The following is a 17,261-nucleotide window of genomic DNA, read 5'->3' as shown; positions in this document are numbered from 1 at the left end:
GTGCCATCACTTGCAGAAAGCAATATTCAGCAGCTTTGTTCATGGCCTAGGTCTCATGTCAAGAGGACAGATAAATGTTCCAGAGCTCTTGTGTAGGTCTCTCTTACCACCTTGTGCATTCAGCCTCCACACTCAGAATTGCTGCCAGCTCAGATGAAACCCATAATATTTTTGTAACTATTGTGTTTTGACAGCGTCAGAGTTGACTGATGTAATAGGTAGGAAGCAGAGAGCCTAATAAATCCTATTAAAATTTAAAGTTTCGGTCCAATTGCCAAAGGTGCATGAGGTAATGTATCCACAGTTTTCGATCACAGTCTCCTTTACTATGGCCTATTTCAACCAGCCTCATCTAAAATGAATGCATTAGGGTTTGTGTTCTTTGCACAGTTGCTGCCAGTGTCTCTCTGCCCTTCCTCCTGATTTGCTTGGTAGTTTGGGAGCCTAAGGGAGGGGTGGATTAAATTGGAAAATATAAATAACAAATCAAAAATTAAAATTGATTGGATAAACAATTTCCCTTAGACTGTTTCTTAATAAGTGATTGATTTTTTAATCAATATTCATTATTTCTCAGAACATACCAAACTGTTTATTGAATAAATGAATGGTTGGAACTACCATGACATGAAATCAAATAGGTGAACCAATTTCTTTAATAACATGGGCTGAACAGGCTACCTCATCTTACCTGGTTTAAACTAAAAGTCAGAAATTCAAGACCGTTGAGTAAGTGATCTGAAAATGTGTTTTAGGGAGCATGTGTTTTCATGTTTGATATGCACAGGTGTACAGCCACATGCTGATTTGTGTGATATTTCTAAATTGCAGGCGAAAGTTTCTTTCTTTTTGATACAACTTTTGTGTTCTTTCCCACAATTCTTCATTAGTCAGCATACTGCAAAGCTTCCGAAATAAAATTCAGATCTGAAAAAATGAGATCTGTAAAACTGTTGACTGTAATGTCTTCAGACATGGCAAATGGATTTCACTAATAAGTTTTTATTCACCAGTATCAGATTCAGTGGTATATATAAACTATATGCTGCATCCTAATATATACTTCAGAGTATTTCATATTATTTGGCATAAATAATATGTAAATATATAAAAAATAATCTCCTTTTGAGGCATAAATGTTCTGAAGTTCTTTTTTTCAGCTGAAAAGAAAGCACTAGGGTACAAGATCTCCAAGAAATGTTCGCACATTTTTTTAAAACACAAGCACTACATAATACAGATCATTACATGATCTTCAACTCACAAAATTTCTTGCAGTATGTGGAAATACTCAACCTTCGTTTGTACTCATAATATACGTGATTCTACTTCTTATGAAAAAATATAAACTGTACTAATCAACTGTTAATTAATTTGTAGGAACACTCGTTTTTAACATCTATTTTAACTTGTCACAATTAATTTAACATATGACCAAACAGCAATATAATTCTACAGCTCTGCAGAGATAAAAGTATGAAATAACCTGAGCAATGAAAGGAATCAGGATAGCTGTTTCAGTTTGTCCACATCTTGTAAATGAATTCCACGTGTTCGTTGTTGTCACAATTAATTATAGAGGAATCAAATATCAATCTATGTGCTGTGTTGTGATCTACGATAACACTAATTAATAAAATAAGAAGAGATTTCATTCAACTCACTTCTGTAGATCACAGATTTCTGCAAATGGTGAAGACCCATGGTAAAACCAGAAACCTAATCTAAAGTCTGAATCTTCAGTTCTAATTTCACTTTCAGTGTCAATCTACCTTACAACACTGCTTCCCAAAAATAAAGCTGTAAGTTGTGTAAGCAGTCTCCAAATACCTAATGAGTGCAACAAATAATTACATGGAAGGAGATCAACAAAAGCAAGAAAAAATTTAGTAAGGGGTCAGTCAGACTTAATTCTTCAAGCTGCCTCTCTGCACCCATGTAGTTTCACCAAAAGCAGCCCCAAGGGTTCGTATTCAGGGAACTGCTGTCACACTAACCCTGAGGTTAAAAAAGTGTTAACTATTGAAATGAAGCTGTTTCCTGCCACAATATATAAAAATTCTGCAGGAATTTGAGTCCAGTCATCATCACATCTAACAAATGTTTCTAGAGCATTCAGGACTATCTGACCTCATGAGGGTCATCATCACTGACCACAGCGACACTTTCCCCTAATTCCAAGCAGAACATCCCAGGCACTAATGTTCTGGATTCACTCACAGAGCTTTCCGCTCCCTTAGTCTGGCACTTTGCACTATCCACTTTAATATACACCTGCATGAGTTTGCTAAGATGCAGTTGCCGTTTGGAAAGTTTTAAAAATACGTTATTTTTCCAGTATGTGCTTGCTTCAAATGGCTGCGATTGTCCTCCGGGTTGAGGCAAGAGGAGACTTGGAAAACCGCGCAGGAGGTGAAGCAGAGGCAGTTTATGTCCCAAGGAGTGGCCAGAAGATGGTGGCAGAGTGCAGTTCTCCCTTCCTCCTCCTCACTTGGTTTATCACGGTGATTTTAACCATCATAGACCCCAAGGTCCTCTGGACACCTCATTACACTGCTACACAGCAGTCTCCTGACTTGTGCCATCAACTTACTTTTTATGTTTTAAGATAACATAACAAGCTCAAAGCATTGGTTTATATCCAGTTCATTTAGTTAGACCTCGGCACTTGCATAAACGTTGCTACAGGCTCTCCCACATCTGCTAAAGAACCAAGTATCACGACTTCAGTTTTGGTAGTGATAAAAATCAAACATTTTCTGGAGCCATTATTGCCTAAAATGTTAATGCAGTTTACTTTTTTCAAATGTGATCGATAGCTGGGGGAAAAGTGCCCATAAATTACTAAAGGCAAATACCATTCTATTAGCACTCAGGAGATTTCGCAACATTTGCCAGTCTCTGTTTTACTGGGGAAAAAAATTAATTTGCTGAAAGCCTAGTTTTTTACCTGTCTTTGTCTTTCTCTGTAAAAGAGGGAAATTTTTATCATGAGTCATTTAGGAGATGTAATTCTAATGTACTATAGCTATAGGTTTCAATTAATGTTCTACCTCTCTGTCAGCTTTACATTCCATGTTTTATGAAATCATTAACTATTGTCATGTTTCTATTATGATACGATTAGGAAATAAAGAGATGTATGTAAATGGAGATGTAAAATAAATGTACAACAGTTACTAGGAGCAACATCTGTGCACTATCATACATGTTTACACTAATTTTCTAAAGATTGCTCCATTCATTACAGAGCATTGTTACTTGCTGTGGCACAACCCTTATTTCCATGCATTTAGACACTGAAGCAAAGAGAGGGTAAATGAGAGCCTAATCAATACCACTTTTCATTTTGCTTCTAATGTGCTGCCTTTCCCTTTCTTTTCTTCATGAACAAATCCAAAAAAGATCCTGACGTTACAGTCATAAAATGTAATTCTTCTGCAGAAACACAGACAATAATGCTCTCTGTATTCAGGCGTATTGCATATTCTAATGGCATTTGGCTAAATTGAGTATGGATTTAACATCAAAGGCTTCATGAATTTTTCAAATGAGATATTAAAGTCAATATTTCAAGTGAAAGATATTTCAATTTAGTTGCATACACAACAATAAAAAACTTCTACAAGGCAGAGGTACTAGTGGCTGTGGCAGTATTAGTTCATTCAGGAAATTATTAGTTTATAAGAAAATCAAACAGAAGGTTGTGATATGGCAATGACACTGAATAAATTAGACTAACCAACACACGCTAACGTACTTTATCTCTTGGAGTCTGAAGCAGAACTTGCCACTGGCATGTTCAGTGCTTCAAGCAGAGCTTCGTTTGGGGATATTCTGTTTATTTATTTTGTAAATTCAAACAGTTAGCATCAAGATGTACATTCAGAACCTCAGAAATCTGCTTATTTTCATGTCTGAAAGGGCTTAGGCTTACTGTATGCAAGAAAACCTCCCGATCTTTTTATTTTTTAATCTAAGTGCATTTTGCTCCATATTGTCAATGCTTATGCAGTGCTGCTCCGGCTTTCAGTCTGAGTAATGGAACATTCAGACTCTGCCCGCAAAAAGTCCACTGAGCTCTGACAACTTGTGTGTCCTGGCAGAGACAAAGACTTGCAAACAATAAAAACATGATGTCTGGTGGTTCCTTTCCTATTCTAGGTGCAGGGAATGCAGCAAAATGCCCATTAAATCAGTAAGACGTTGTATTGTGATGTCTTGACGTATTACCACTCATGCGGGAGCTGGATGCGCTATACACACATAGCGCTTATTTAGGCATCTGTAATCACAGTAACATTGTGCTACTCTAAGACCAAATACATCACTTGTTCACACACCACATTAACAGCAACCACAGATATATACCACTGAAGATGCAACTATTACTGATTTTCCTATTAATTCTTATATTACTAAAACCTAATTATAATTAAAAATAATTAATAATAAAACTACTAAGAAGAAATGCTGTACTTGCAGTCATCCTGTACTGCTACCACTACAAATACAAAAAGGTTTGCTATGTATGTGACACTTTCACAGAAGACCCCAGCCAATTCTTTTGAGTGCCCCTAAACACAGGTGGGAGAGCAAATCTCTGGATACCAGGGGAAAGTTACAGCGGTTTAAAACTTTGATTGTCAGGTAGCTTGGGCTCACAACATGGACATTACTACAAAAAACTCTGATCCTAAATGCATTTCCTTGAAACCAGTGGGTTGTTTGACTCTACAATATTCACCGGCAGTGTTTACACTTACTGTGGCAGCACTCCAAGGGGTCACAAGACTCAGAAAATTGAAGCTGGCTATAACTAAATGTTAAACTGCTAAGCCCATTTCTGTCATCCATGGTGGCTGCTGGCCTGGCAGCAAATGCTGACCCAATTCAGAACTAAACAAAGCTGGTAGGCCTTTGGGGAACGCTCGCAGAGACGGAGGCATGCCATCTTTCCCCCATTCAAACACTGTTGTAGCACTGTTTAACTTATCCAGTTTGCACCCTGTGGGTCCTGGGGTTCTAGACAGCTGTTTGTTCACCCCTAGAGCCCTTCTGAGGCTCACTGTTCAAGGCTTTATAGTATTGTCATAAAATGGAAAGTGCCACCATCTCAAAGGCAATCAATCAGGGATAAATATCATCTTCAGAAACAGTGCTCTCAGAAAATGTATTTCTTGTGGTAACAAAGATAAGGCAGAAGTTTTGTGCAGTTAATAAGATCCACTAATAACTAGAATTATATTTTCAAAATTGCCTCTGGGGCTGGGGAATAGGATTTTCTTTTCTTCCGTTGTGATTTCTGGACATCCTTGAGATCATTTTGAAAACTACAGTTCACACCTAATGAGTCAGCAGTGCATCCAAATACTTTCAGTTTAAATTATTGAAATCTTGATCTTTTTTACGACATGACTTAAAACGACAGTTAGGATGAAAGATTCTCCCACCATCTCGTTTTACATGAGAATCATTGTTTAAGGAATGATCCTCTGAATTCAATAATTTAATATTTTCCCTCTCGATTATCGGGATATACATAAAGTTAAGAGTACCTCTCTTAGGAGATCCATGTCAAAATGAGAGTTCAAATCATTCTTTAGAGCACAGTTAACTAAAAAGGAGTATTTGGTGCTAAGATCAGAAGAGGAGACCAAGCTGTAGGATTTGATCTTAGCCAAGAAAATGCTATGCCAATAATAGAATCATTCACATGTCATGCTGTACATAACTTTTGTGTTTAATGTAAGTCTTTATTGAAAACATATGTGTAGATTATCCATAAAAATAAACTGAAGAGATTGTGCTACCTAAAACGTGCTTTTGACTCTTTATTAACTGGTGATAATCTGCACTGATCCGCATTGCAATTCCATTGCAGATGTTGCTGACATTAAGATGTATGACAAGGAAACTACAGAAAGAGTCAATTTAAACAGGTATTTCACATTAACTCAACAATATATGCAGTGCAAAATGTCTTTCATGAGATTTCAGGTTTTCTACTTTATTCTTTGCAATTTTATGCATGTTATTATAAATAAAGAGTAATGAAAGTCCATTTGACAGTTCTTTGATTTTTCTCTAATTCCATAACTTTACACAATTTGCTGATTTGTTGTTTGAGTTTCCTTCTTACTGGAGGCTAGAGAAGGAACGGGTAATCATGCAGTTAGACTGAAACTCGTGGCACGGGGAAGGCTGGTTACATTTTTCTAGATCTACCATCCTTACAGCTGGAGCAAGCACAGCTGCTTTCAGACTTGTTAATACATTCTGTAGGGAACAGAAGACTTGAAAAGGATTGTACTCCTGTGCTTTTCCCCCCCCTCCATACAGTAAGTGGAGCTGGCAGTCCACCAAAGCTCAGAACCTACGCCCCTGCAGTGTCTAAAAGCACGTGTGGCATTTCATTAAGGGGGAAATGATGCCTTCAGGGCACCACATAAGACCATCTTCATTACAGAGGAAGAACCGTAAAGGATGAAGGAGGCAGTGAAAATGCTGGGACAGAAAGGTGGGAAATGCATGTATGATGAGAGGAAGAAGTGATCCCTGGGTCACATTGTGACTCTTTCCTTTTCTTCACTTTGTTACAGGCTAAGTCCAGAGCATTGACTCTCCATCCAGGTAGAAGTAAGATACACCAAGGCCCCCAAAAGATTTTTTTAGTCTCTATCTGGGAAATACATTTTATTACAAAGTCTTAGGTGGTTCATAGCACCTGTGATAGTCCTCCAAGCTAGGGTGAATTTTGTGTGCTTTTACAGAACGACAAAGCAGGAAATAACTTAAGGAAACACCTTAGTCAGTAGAAACAAAAATAAAAAGCTCCATGTAGGTCATCTGAAAAGCCTAAAAGGTAATAAAAAATCAAACTGTTTACCAGGCACACTATGTAAAAGAACAGGAACAAGCTGAGTGAAAAGTAAAAAACCCAAATTTTTCTAGTAATGTGAACTACACAGACGCTTTCTGCATCAACTCCTTACATATTTTGGAAGCCACACAATTCCAATAAAAGCAACAGGAGAACTTACCCGATTCCCATAGTTCAGCGGTAAAGCTCTGGGTGCTCATCTACCCACCTCCCTGAAGGAAAGAAATGTTACATGTCAGGAACGAGTCCAGTAGTTATCTTCTACCATAGGAACAATGCCAGCAGCATTCTCGTAATGGCAGCATTAATGCTGAAAGTTTACATTTTCAAAAGGGAAAACATTTACAGACACAATCTGGATATTTTAAACGTCACAGGACTCAGTGATTGGATACTGCTTAGCCTTGTGGCTAAGGCATTAAGCCATTGGTATCTATTTGCACCAGAATTGATCTTCTCAGTACTTCTTAATAAGCTAAATAATTAACCCAATAAAATTTGAAGAAAATCAAAGGCCGTATAATTATTAACAAGTCAGAAATAAAAAAGTTACTTATTTTGCTAAAAAACAGATCATGAAAATTCTTTCTATTCCGTGATATGACAAAGAAAACAACATAAAGCTGTAAAGGTTTACAGTAATTCAAATTCATTGTACTTGTTATAAATCTCAAAATGCAGAGAATAACTTTAACTCACTGCTCGGTCAATTAGTTCTCTTCCCTGTCAAGGGAAAAGCAAACCCCAAAAAACAAAACAAAGCAAAACCAAAAAAAAAAAAGGGCAACACACTCACTTCCACAGCAGAAGAGCACGAGTGTAATCAAATGCAGGTTTGTACCAGAAATATAAATAGTAAGATCGGAAAAATACTTTAATAAAGTACTGCATGCAATTCCAAGGAAAATTAGATGAACTATTGAAAACGATACAAGCGTACACAATTCATTATACAGAATATGGTAACACTTGGCTAAAACTAGTGTGGAGTTCCTCACTTTAATGAGCACAGTCTTCACCCACAAATTAAAAATAAACAAATAAAAAAGATACGAGTATGACCTCACTTATTGGCAGCTGATCAAACTGCAATTTGTCCCACGAGTTGTGAAGCCACTGCCTTATAACACATCAAGAACTCTTGCTTATTGAACTGATCTGTATAAAGTTTGAAATTTTTTTTCTGGCTACAGCAATTGCTTTTTCCTATCATAACATTTGGGTTTATGTAAATGACAACTTAATGGTTAATTGGAAACATAGCATGATGTTTAAAGTTAAATCATGCTCACTTAACTTTGTAGTATCAATGCACCATCACAGAATAAAAGTACATTTCTTTAAGTGGAGGGTTGTACAACACACCAAGTAGTCTGGTGTTGGTGTGCAATGTTGCCGATGATAACAGCGAACTTTAATAACTGCAACAAATAGTCTAAATCTTTAACATACATATATTACTGTAACTTTAAAAACAGTAGTTTTCATTAATCATACAATGGCATGCTTCTTCATTTTCAGCCAGATGATTAAAATACAGATATATTGTCCTGAACATTATAGATATTGCAGGCACTCAGCCATTCTTTCAAAATATTGTTTTCTAAGCCTTGTTTAAGCACTCAGCTACATACTTCAGATTACAAATATTGCTAAAGTTTCCAGTATAGAAGTGGACAAAAAAGATCCTAAATAACAGAATGAAGTGCATGAATTTTCTGCCAAAACAAGAATAAAGCTTCAGGTAGAGAATGGTTAATTCAATTTCCTCCATCCTATTACTGCAGCATTTCAAACATAATCAAAAGAAACTAATTTGAATTTTTTATAAGGAAAGTCTGAAAATAGCTTGATAAACTATGGATAGACATCTGTAGCTTTAAATTTTTATTTACATGAATCCAAACACCTAAAAATGTTTGATACACAGAGAAGTCTATGCTGAAAATAAAGTTATTTCTTAGAGAATGGGTCAACAGTCTAGAGATCTTAAGCAATTTATTGCCCAAATTTGAATGAATTTCACAGGAGTTGGATACCTGAAAAGGAACAGTAAAGATCCAAAATACAATTTTATCTCTGACCTATGTCCTCTAAACAAATAATTTCCTCAGGGGTTGTAGGTCAATCTTTTTAATTATTTTTTTTCAGAAAGGAAGCAATGGGTGTATCATTAAGCTCTTAACCATATAAATAGGCAAGAATTGGTAGTCATTCCAGATTTGGAATGTGGTTGGGGTATGCTGAGATTTCCAGCTTGTAGAGGAATGACTGCTTCTTTGCCTATATTTCTGAAATGTATATGAACGGTAAGAAAAGAGCTATTGTAGATTTTTACCATCAGCTTGTGAGAGGCTGAAGCAGAGAAAGATTTCTGAATGCACAGCCCACATTTGATGTGTACGAAGAGTCTGCAGATCTGAACTTATGATGTAATTGTTCAGTATTTAGATATGGAGAAAAGACTTTGTGACGACATAAAACAAGTTTTGGGCAAAGTATGAAAGGGAAAGAGGCTGAGATTAGGTTGTTTTAGATTAGCCTGAAATATCTTGTCATTCATTCTCTTTATAAAAAGTACTTCTTCTACAGTAAAGTATATTTATTTTCATTAATAGAATCTCTTTTCAAGTCTTTTCCTTAAGGTTTTGTGTTTTTTTTTTATTTGGCACCCTTGATATTCCCTATTATTTACTGTACAGTATTATTTACTATCATTATTTACTGAATATCTAACTGTACAGATACTGAATATATACTTTGCTAGTTATGGAATCACAACTGCCTATTCTATCAGTCAACTCTTAAGGCATTGTTTTCCCACAACATAATTTGGCTAATAATTAATAAAATAATGGACTAGCCAAGGTACTTCTTACACTGAGTCCTTAAAATTTGGTGCTGTAATTTATAATCTCTATAGAGATTTTGCAAACTTTTGAGAATATACCTTGTGACTATTGCTGCACTTATACATAACAGATAACTGGGAAAAAATCAACATAGGCTTATATGGGACAATTTACAGATACAAATTTCAGTTAGACTGAAGCAGATTTGATTGTAAAAGATGGGGTTAAAGGTATCTTTTTTAAAAAAAGTTCTCTTCTATGAGGTACACGGATGGTCATAAAATGTTTTCAATGAAGAAAAATCCTCATGTGTAAAGGTACCATTCCGCTAATGTGTTTAGAGTATTTTATGATGGAATAGCTAAAAAGCTGTCTCACTACCAAAAGCCACTTCCAGACTTTTCTGTATACCAAGTACCACTGCTATTCTGTCACACTGTTTACCCCTTGGGCCTGATACATCATCCACTGAAACCTGTTTACAGCCCTGGTGGCCTCTGGATCAGAAAGTCCCTTCACTTTTTACCCTGTACTGTCAGATCCTTACAAAACCAAGTGGCAAAGTCAGCAGGTAACATTACTGCTTTGTCTGGTAAGTGTCTGTATTGTAAAAGAAAAACAACAGCATTTCATACCACAGAAGTAAAATTGTGCTATTATCTACATAGGCAATGGTGAGCCACAAAAATAGAAATTTGGAATTTATCTTTTATCCATTTTCTCACTTTTAACGAATAGAAATGTCATTTGTTCATTTGAATTTGAAAAACAGAATACGGTGTCTGTCCATTATCTGCCTAATAAACTCATTCCGATGAATCAACTGTGCAACAGATAACACAAACAATACACGAAAGATCCCGTGGAAGATTGGGTACTGCATACCTAATTCTGTTTGTGGATGCACCCTTCGTAGCAAGCACTACACAGCAAAATAATCTCTTACAGAATGGATTATTATTTATAAAGCATCATAAGAAGTCTTGCGCACCATCAGACAGGATTAGTTATTATTCCTCTAATACTCATTGTCTACCAGTGAATATATACTGGACACAATAAGCTACATGTTTATAATTATAATTTATGTACATATTTCCACAGATTTTCTTGGAGAACAGCATTTTGCTGTGAACGGAATGCAGAACCAGGAACCAAGAGCTGTTCATTTCTAACCTTCCCTCCAGTAACAGGTTCTTGAACCTGCAGCCTTAAGCGAACCCCTTCTTGCATTAGTAAAATTAGAATATAAACACCTGCTTGCTTACCTAAAGAAGGGTACTGGAAAACTATTCAGCCTTCAAAACCAAAAGCCAAGTCTGGCAAATTCGTAATGTATTTGGCAAGGAAGTATTGCACAGTGCGCTGCAATCCCAGTGTCACTTTGGCACCCTATTGTATTTTCTCTGTATGCTTTCCAGGCTAAGTCTCTGTTTGACCTCCAAACCTGTAGACAGTTACAGCTGCTAAACTATAATCACAGAATTTGTCCCCCTGACTTCAGGAGGATTAATTAGATGCCTAAAGGTAAGGAAGTAAGCAAATGTTTGCAGAATGAGGGCTACATTTGGTGAAGGGCCAATTTTCCCAATTGAAAATGTATAAATAAAAATCATGCCTAATTTGCTTCCATTACTAATGCTTTATATACTATATAATTGGAAGCAAATTAGATGCTTTATATTAAATTGTTTACATACAAATCTTATTTTCTTAAAGAGTAGAAATCAACAGCCATTTCTCTTCTAATTTGACACATATTGTTGTTGTCACATATTATAAAAACTGAGTATAAGGGGCTCTTTTTTTTGTTTGTTACACATCTCACTATGTACTGAAGTGAAACGCCTGGTATAACACTACCCAACTGAAATCAAATTAAAAGTATTTTGATTTGGAAAGTATCAATAAATGGAAAAATTAGCCAAAGGTTTATTAATCTAGGGCAGTTTCATGTTTGATACACACACAAGAAGGTTTCCCCAGCCATTTTAAAGATACTGCTTGTAGTCTTCATACAAATTACAAGAAAATGACTCATTCAACTAAGAATGTTATTAAATAATAGTTAGCATCCTTTTGTTAAACTGTCACTGTATTCCTCAAAATAACTTGACTCTTTCTGTTCAGAAGAAAGTTTAAAAGTCTCACAAACACCAGTTAAAGACTCATTCTTTCAAATATAACTCAATAAAAAATAATGATGACTGATAGCAGACTAGTAAAGCCTTGTATCTGTGAAACAAGACACAAGTCATCAGCAGGAGTTTGCAGAAATGGAGCTACGCCATTTTCGCATCATTGACAGATCAGGGTTCAGAATAGCCTGATTATCTTAAGCCTCTTGTTTCTCTCTCAGCCTTACTCCTCAACTGAACATTCGTGAATATCATCCTGGGTCTTATCACATGTTGAAGCATAATTACTTGTGTGTTAAATCAGTACAGGTACTTTCCACACCCTCTACCTACTGACCAAAGAGTCAGTGAAGGCAGAGTTACTACCATATATGTCCTTCAGAGCTCTATTTTCTTGCAAGTAACATGACACAACATCCACTGTGGAAGGATACAGGACACGTGAATGAAAGAGACTTTCTGTGAGGCATATAGTGAAAACAAACCTTACCAAAACACAGACTATTTTTTTCACAGATTTGCATAGATTATCAGAAAAAGAAATTACAAACAAATGTCCTAGATTGAACTTCTCCAAACTTGTGGGAAGAGGGAAAACAAAAGGATAAACTACCTTTCGCACGTTCCTTGATTTTTGAATGCTGGTATCACCTATGTTTCATCCCTAACTATATAATTCTGTATAACTCGTGTCAATTCTTCTCACTTTTACTCATCTATTATAATCAGGAAAAGAAAATATTAAAAAAATACATCTTTTGGGGTCTTGAACATGAGGTCCTTTCTTCAATTACTCCTGGAATAAGTTCCCTAACCTTGATGAAGCAGCAGGTGTTTGGAACTTATTCTATCCTGTGATGGCTGAAGCTTCTGAAGGAGACACAATTCTCTGTTAAATCCTTACCACTTCTTTACAACAGACATTGGATTAAATAGAAAATATTTGCAAGGATACAAATTACCTCTTTTGCAGCCAAATTTGAAATGACACAAAATATAGTAACTGTGAAGTAGTTACTCCTTTCCAACCGTGTCATGGCTTTTTCTCATTTGGCTGATTCATACCAGTCATGAGATTTTTGGTATTACCTGTATTTTTCAAAACTCCTTAACAATGGTGCTCATAATTTGGAAGATAATATAAAAAATTTAATCTGTTAATACACTCCACTCCTCAGAATGCAGCAGTATAAACACTACCACAATACTACTATAATGTACTACAAGCAGGAGGTAACACCAAGTATAATGTTTGACAGAAGTGCAGAAACAGAAGTCAGGCTGCCTAAGGAACACTCTTAAAGTAGTTCAGTCTCTTTTAAAAAACTCTTTCCATGCAGTTCTGGATCCAAGTAATTCCAACATTGTCTGTTTTCTAAGAACACCAGCTCCTTAATGGAAAAACTGCTGCTAGCTATGTGTTCATTAGAATTGGAAATGGAGAGTCACTCTTCTAGCCTGGAGCCAGAAGGTGGGCTATCTTGGAGGCAGGGTTGATAGCTTTTGAATACCAGATGAAGTCTATAGATACAAGGCTGGTGTCAAATGACAAGAGCCTTAAGCAGATGGATGACAGTGTGTGTGCACTATAGGCTGTTGTTAATTTACTAGCTAGAGATAATGCTTCTTTAAAATTAAAAATGAGTCATTGGAAAACAGCCTGAGAGGCCACAGCCTGCAGATTTCTGGCCTCCTGGCAGGCCTGCATTGTGGGGGATATGGTTTTTTTTAGAGTTATGAAAATTAAAATTGCATGTTAGAGAGAAAGAAAATGTAATTGTTTCTCTTACTAGCTATTTAAGCTATTCATAGCCTGGATTTGTAATTCACAAGGACATTTTCAGTAAAATGGAATCAACTTGGTCTTAGCAACTCATAGACAAGATATAGATGAGCAACAGCAATGATGTATAATATTAATGAATTGTTAAGTGGCAAGATGTGGGGTTTATGTTTGTAACTATGCTTTTATTATTTTAGCATGATCATACAGAAAGTCCTTCCTTTTCACTATTGCTCTGCACAGAACTTTTCATTGCCATTGGGTTATGTTGGAAATCGCACTTTTCCTCTGCTTTGATCTCCGGATGAAAATTTCCTGTCATATCTCTTGCAAGAGTGTCAATATATTTCCATATCATAACACAGGCAGAGCTGTCTCATTGCTTACTTGCTCCAAATATATGACCAGACATCAGATTCAGTGTAAAAATTCTGAGACAGTACAGTTTGATAAAGTAGTAACTTCTTTCCAAAGACAAAAAAGGGAACTGCAGAGAATGAGTACACAAGTGTATCGCTTCTCATGCTAGTCTCTGAGGGCTACCATCTACAATGCTGCCTAGAACTTACTCGGGTATTCACCACTGTCAAAGTTGAAGAAAATAGTGAAGAATTCAAACAGTCTGCCATCCGGAGAGGCTGGACTCTGGCTGTCTATATAGCCAAAACTGTGCTTGATCCCTACAAGTATTTATCAAAGGCATTGTAACAACTTAACTCATTGCCTTACAAGCAAATTTTGGCAGACCTGAAAAACATGCTGTAGGAAACACAACCCTAAAACGTAGATGATTATTTTAATGTTATCATCTATCCAATGTAGAAATAACAACGTGTAACAATTTTACAGTACTTTTTCCCCCTACATGTTGGTAGATGTTGGTGCCCATTGAATATCATTGTCCCTATAATCCCAGTTTATAGACACAAAGGAACAAAGTGATACATCAGTTAGTGACAAAGTCAGAAAAGCCCAGTCCTTGTGACACCTAGTCCTGTATCCTTGCAGCTGGAACACAGAGTTCACATGGTTTTTAAATCCGTAACGCCACTGAGCTGATGTAGAAAGCCTGCTACTCCATTCCGACACACTCTACACTGACTCAGCACCATTGAGCTCAGCAGTATTACCAATGTTTTACATGCATGTGAATGAGGGCAGAATTAAATATGGGATATTTATAGAGATGTTCTTCAAAGCTTAAAAAGAAATGAGAGGAAAGAAGGGGAAGAATATGCATACAGTGAATTAGTTATCCTGCATAATATACTACAATCAAGGTCACACATAAATATTTATGTACAGTGCACTGCCTGTGCAACATCATACCAATTTGTCTCAGACAGTGGCAGTGACAGAGACCTCTATGCACCAACCAGCGTTTTTCAGCTTTAGAAAACTTTAAGACAGAAGTATCAGCCACAAAGACGTCCAGACATTTCAGTGCTGCAGCAGCAATGTGAAAGCACTTCTCATTTCCACTTGAAGGTGAAAGGCTGACTTTACAAAAAAGTTTCTCTCTTCTTTTTTTTTAGTCCTATACAACACCACCTGTCTCATCAGCAGGACCACTCTAAAGGGATGGGCCTCAAGGCACCTCAGTCCCAAGATTCTCCATGCCTCATTCTTCATCCACGCTGCTAGTAATGTACCATCACTGGCACAGTTACACCTGAACACTCTGGTGCTGCCAAACACCTGGCTTGATTTTCCACTGTCCAAATGAAAAATAAGCATAATCTGCTTTTTGAGGATACAGCAAATGAGGGAGTTCATGACAAATTGTGTTGGTTTATGCAGAATAGTGATAATAAGATACAAATGAGAATTTTTTGCTTAATGAATAATACTAATCACGTTTCAACAAATGCTGTGCCCTTCTAATTAGAGAGAATGCATAAAATCAGCTTAATTTATTTGTGACTAGTTATACATAGTTTAAATATTTACTAGAGATTTACTCTAACGTTTGAAATTATTTTAAACAGTTCTTGAAGTAAAAGCAGACCTAGTAATGTAAAGGAGGTTACAATTGTAACTCCTGCCCTCCCTTTCGTTATGCAGTGTGTGATGTATACCCTCAGTTTTCAAGATGCAAGAGAAAGGATATTATTGATTTACATGCTAATTCTCCAACTGTTACTAATTTTCTTGATTCCTGCTTCCAAAGTTGCACTTCCAACATTCATCACTGTAGTACACTAGAGGGGCTGAGCATCTTTTTCAATAAATTACAGGAACTATGACTAATTATAGTGATATTAACTATGCAAAGTAATGTGTAACTTAAAATGGATACGTTTATCATTTCAAATTATGCTTTTGACTCTTGATGGCCTAATACATGGATGCTTCTTTTTTTTTAATACAGATTATGAACTGTGCTATTTTTTTAAAAAAAAATCTCTTTCACAGATCTATACCTTGTGAATTTGATGAATGGAAATAAATAATTTACATCCCATAAAATGCTTAGTGGGTAGAGGACAAGTTTAGTACCAAGGGCAAGTAGGGCCAAATCCTGATTGTTTTAGCAAAGCACTCGGGATTCAGCTTGAACAGTGCCACCAGCATGTATTTGGCCCACAGCATTTGTACCATTATACTTACTTTCTGTCTCTCTCAGGCTACAAAGCTAATAGTACAAGTTGCTTGGCTGACAATACCAGCAGTGCCTAGCATTCAAAGCAAAACGTTTCATCAAGTGTAACTGGCTTTCAGTAGTATGCCAAGTATGTTGCAAAGGCTTAAGATACAGAAGCTATAAAATAATGGCAGTGCAATTGTGCCCAGTGTAAGTACTTTGCACAGCAGCAGGCCTTTTTGGCTCGTATGTGGCACCACATTCTTATAGCTCTCCTTCCAATCTGGAAGAAATACAGCCTCTGCCACCTTAGTCATTTTCACATTACCTAATATCTCATGGTACAGAAGCATGGCTCTTAGTAAGCAAACAAAATTAAGGAGTAACATAGACAGGTATGTTGCAGAGACATTGCCAGAGAAAATAAAGCAGTACAGGTGGACAGTGCCCAGACTTCTCCTCAAAATTTGCCTAAACTGACCACCACCAGAGACCAAAGAGTTTGGCCAGACCCTTCTATAAAAGTTAGACTATTCTTTTCCACTACGCCAGGATAGTCTATGAGTTATTCTTTAAAAAAAATCATGCAGTCATCTTCAGGGGCTTACCTGCGCTTCAGACCTCTGCCATTCGTTCCCTGCTTAGCCAACACATCCACTTGTTCTTCTGAGTATTAAGAGGGATGCTCTTGTGCTTGGATAACACTATTCTTAAACCCTGCCACCTTTCCTGGGCATGTCTGCCCTTCAGAGCTGCCTCCCATGGGATGTGACCACTAGTTTCCTTAATCAGTCAAAGCTGACTCTAAGGTCCGGGACACACTCTGCCACTCTCCTTCCTTGTGTCTCTCAGGATCTTGGAACTCCACTATTTCATTATCATTACAGCCAAGGCTACCACTGTTTGCCACATCCTCAACCTAGTCCTTCCTTATTAGCAAACAGCAGCTGATCCAGCTGCAAAAGGCCCCAGCTGGCCCTTCCAATACCTGTGTCAAGAAGTTATCCCTGCCACCCTCCAG

The 17,261-nt window shown here is 36.8% G+C and overlaps 1 long non-coding RNA gene across 4 annotated transcripts in view; it reads right to left on the bottom strand.

Moving 5' to 3' along the window:
* The window catches only part of LOC114012440 (uncharacterized), a 518,537-nt gene that overhangs the window by 345,169 nt on the left and 156,107 nt on the right, over positions 1-17,261 (bottom strand). For all 4 annotated transcript variants that reach the window (XR_008748979.1, XR_008748980.1, XR_008748981.1 and 1 more), the window contains one exon: positions 7,044-7,095. This is a non-coding gene — a long non-coding RNA (uncharacterized LOC114012440). The remainder of the gene's footprint in view (positions 1-7,043; positions 7,096-17,261) is intronic.

Source organism: Falco peregrinus, chromosome 10 (genome assembly GCF_023634155.1).
Source record: "Falco peregrinus isolate bFalPer1 chromosome 10, bFalPer1.pri, whole genome shotgun sequence".
Taxonomy (NCBI): Eukaryota; Metazoa; Chordata; class Aves; order Falconiformes; family Falconidae; genus Falco; species Falco peregrinus.
The sequence above is the reverse complement of the archived record's forward strand: the minus strand, read 5'-3'. Positions and strand labels throughout refer to the sequence as shown.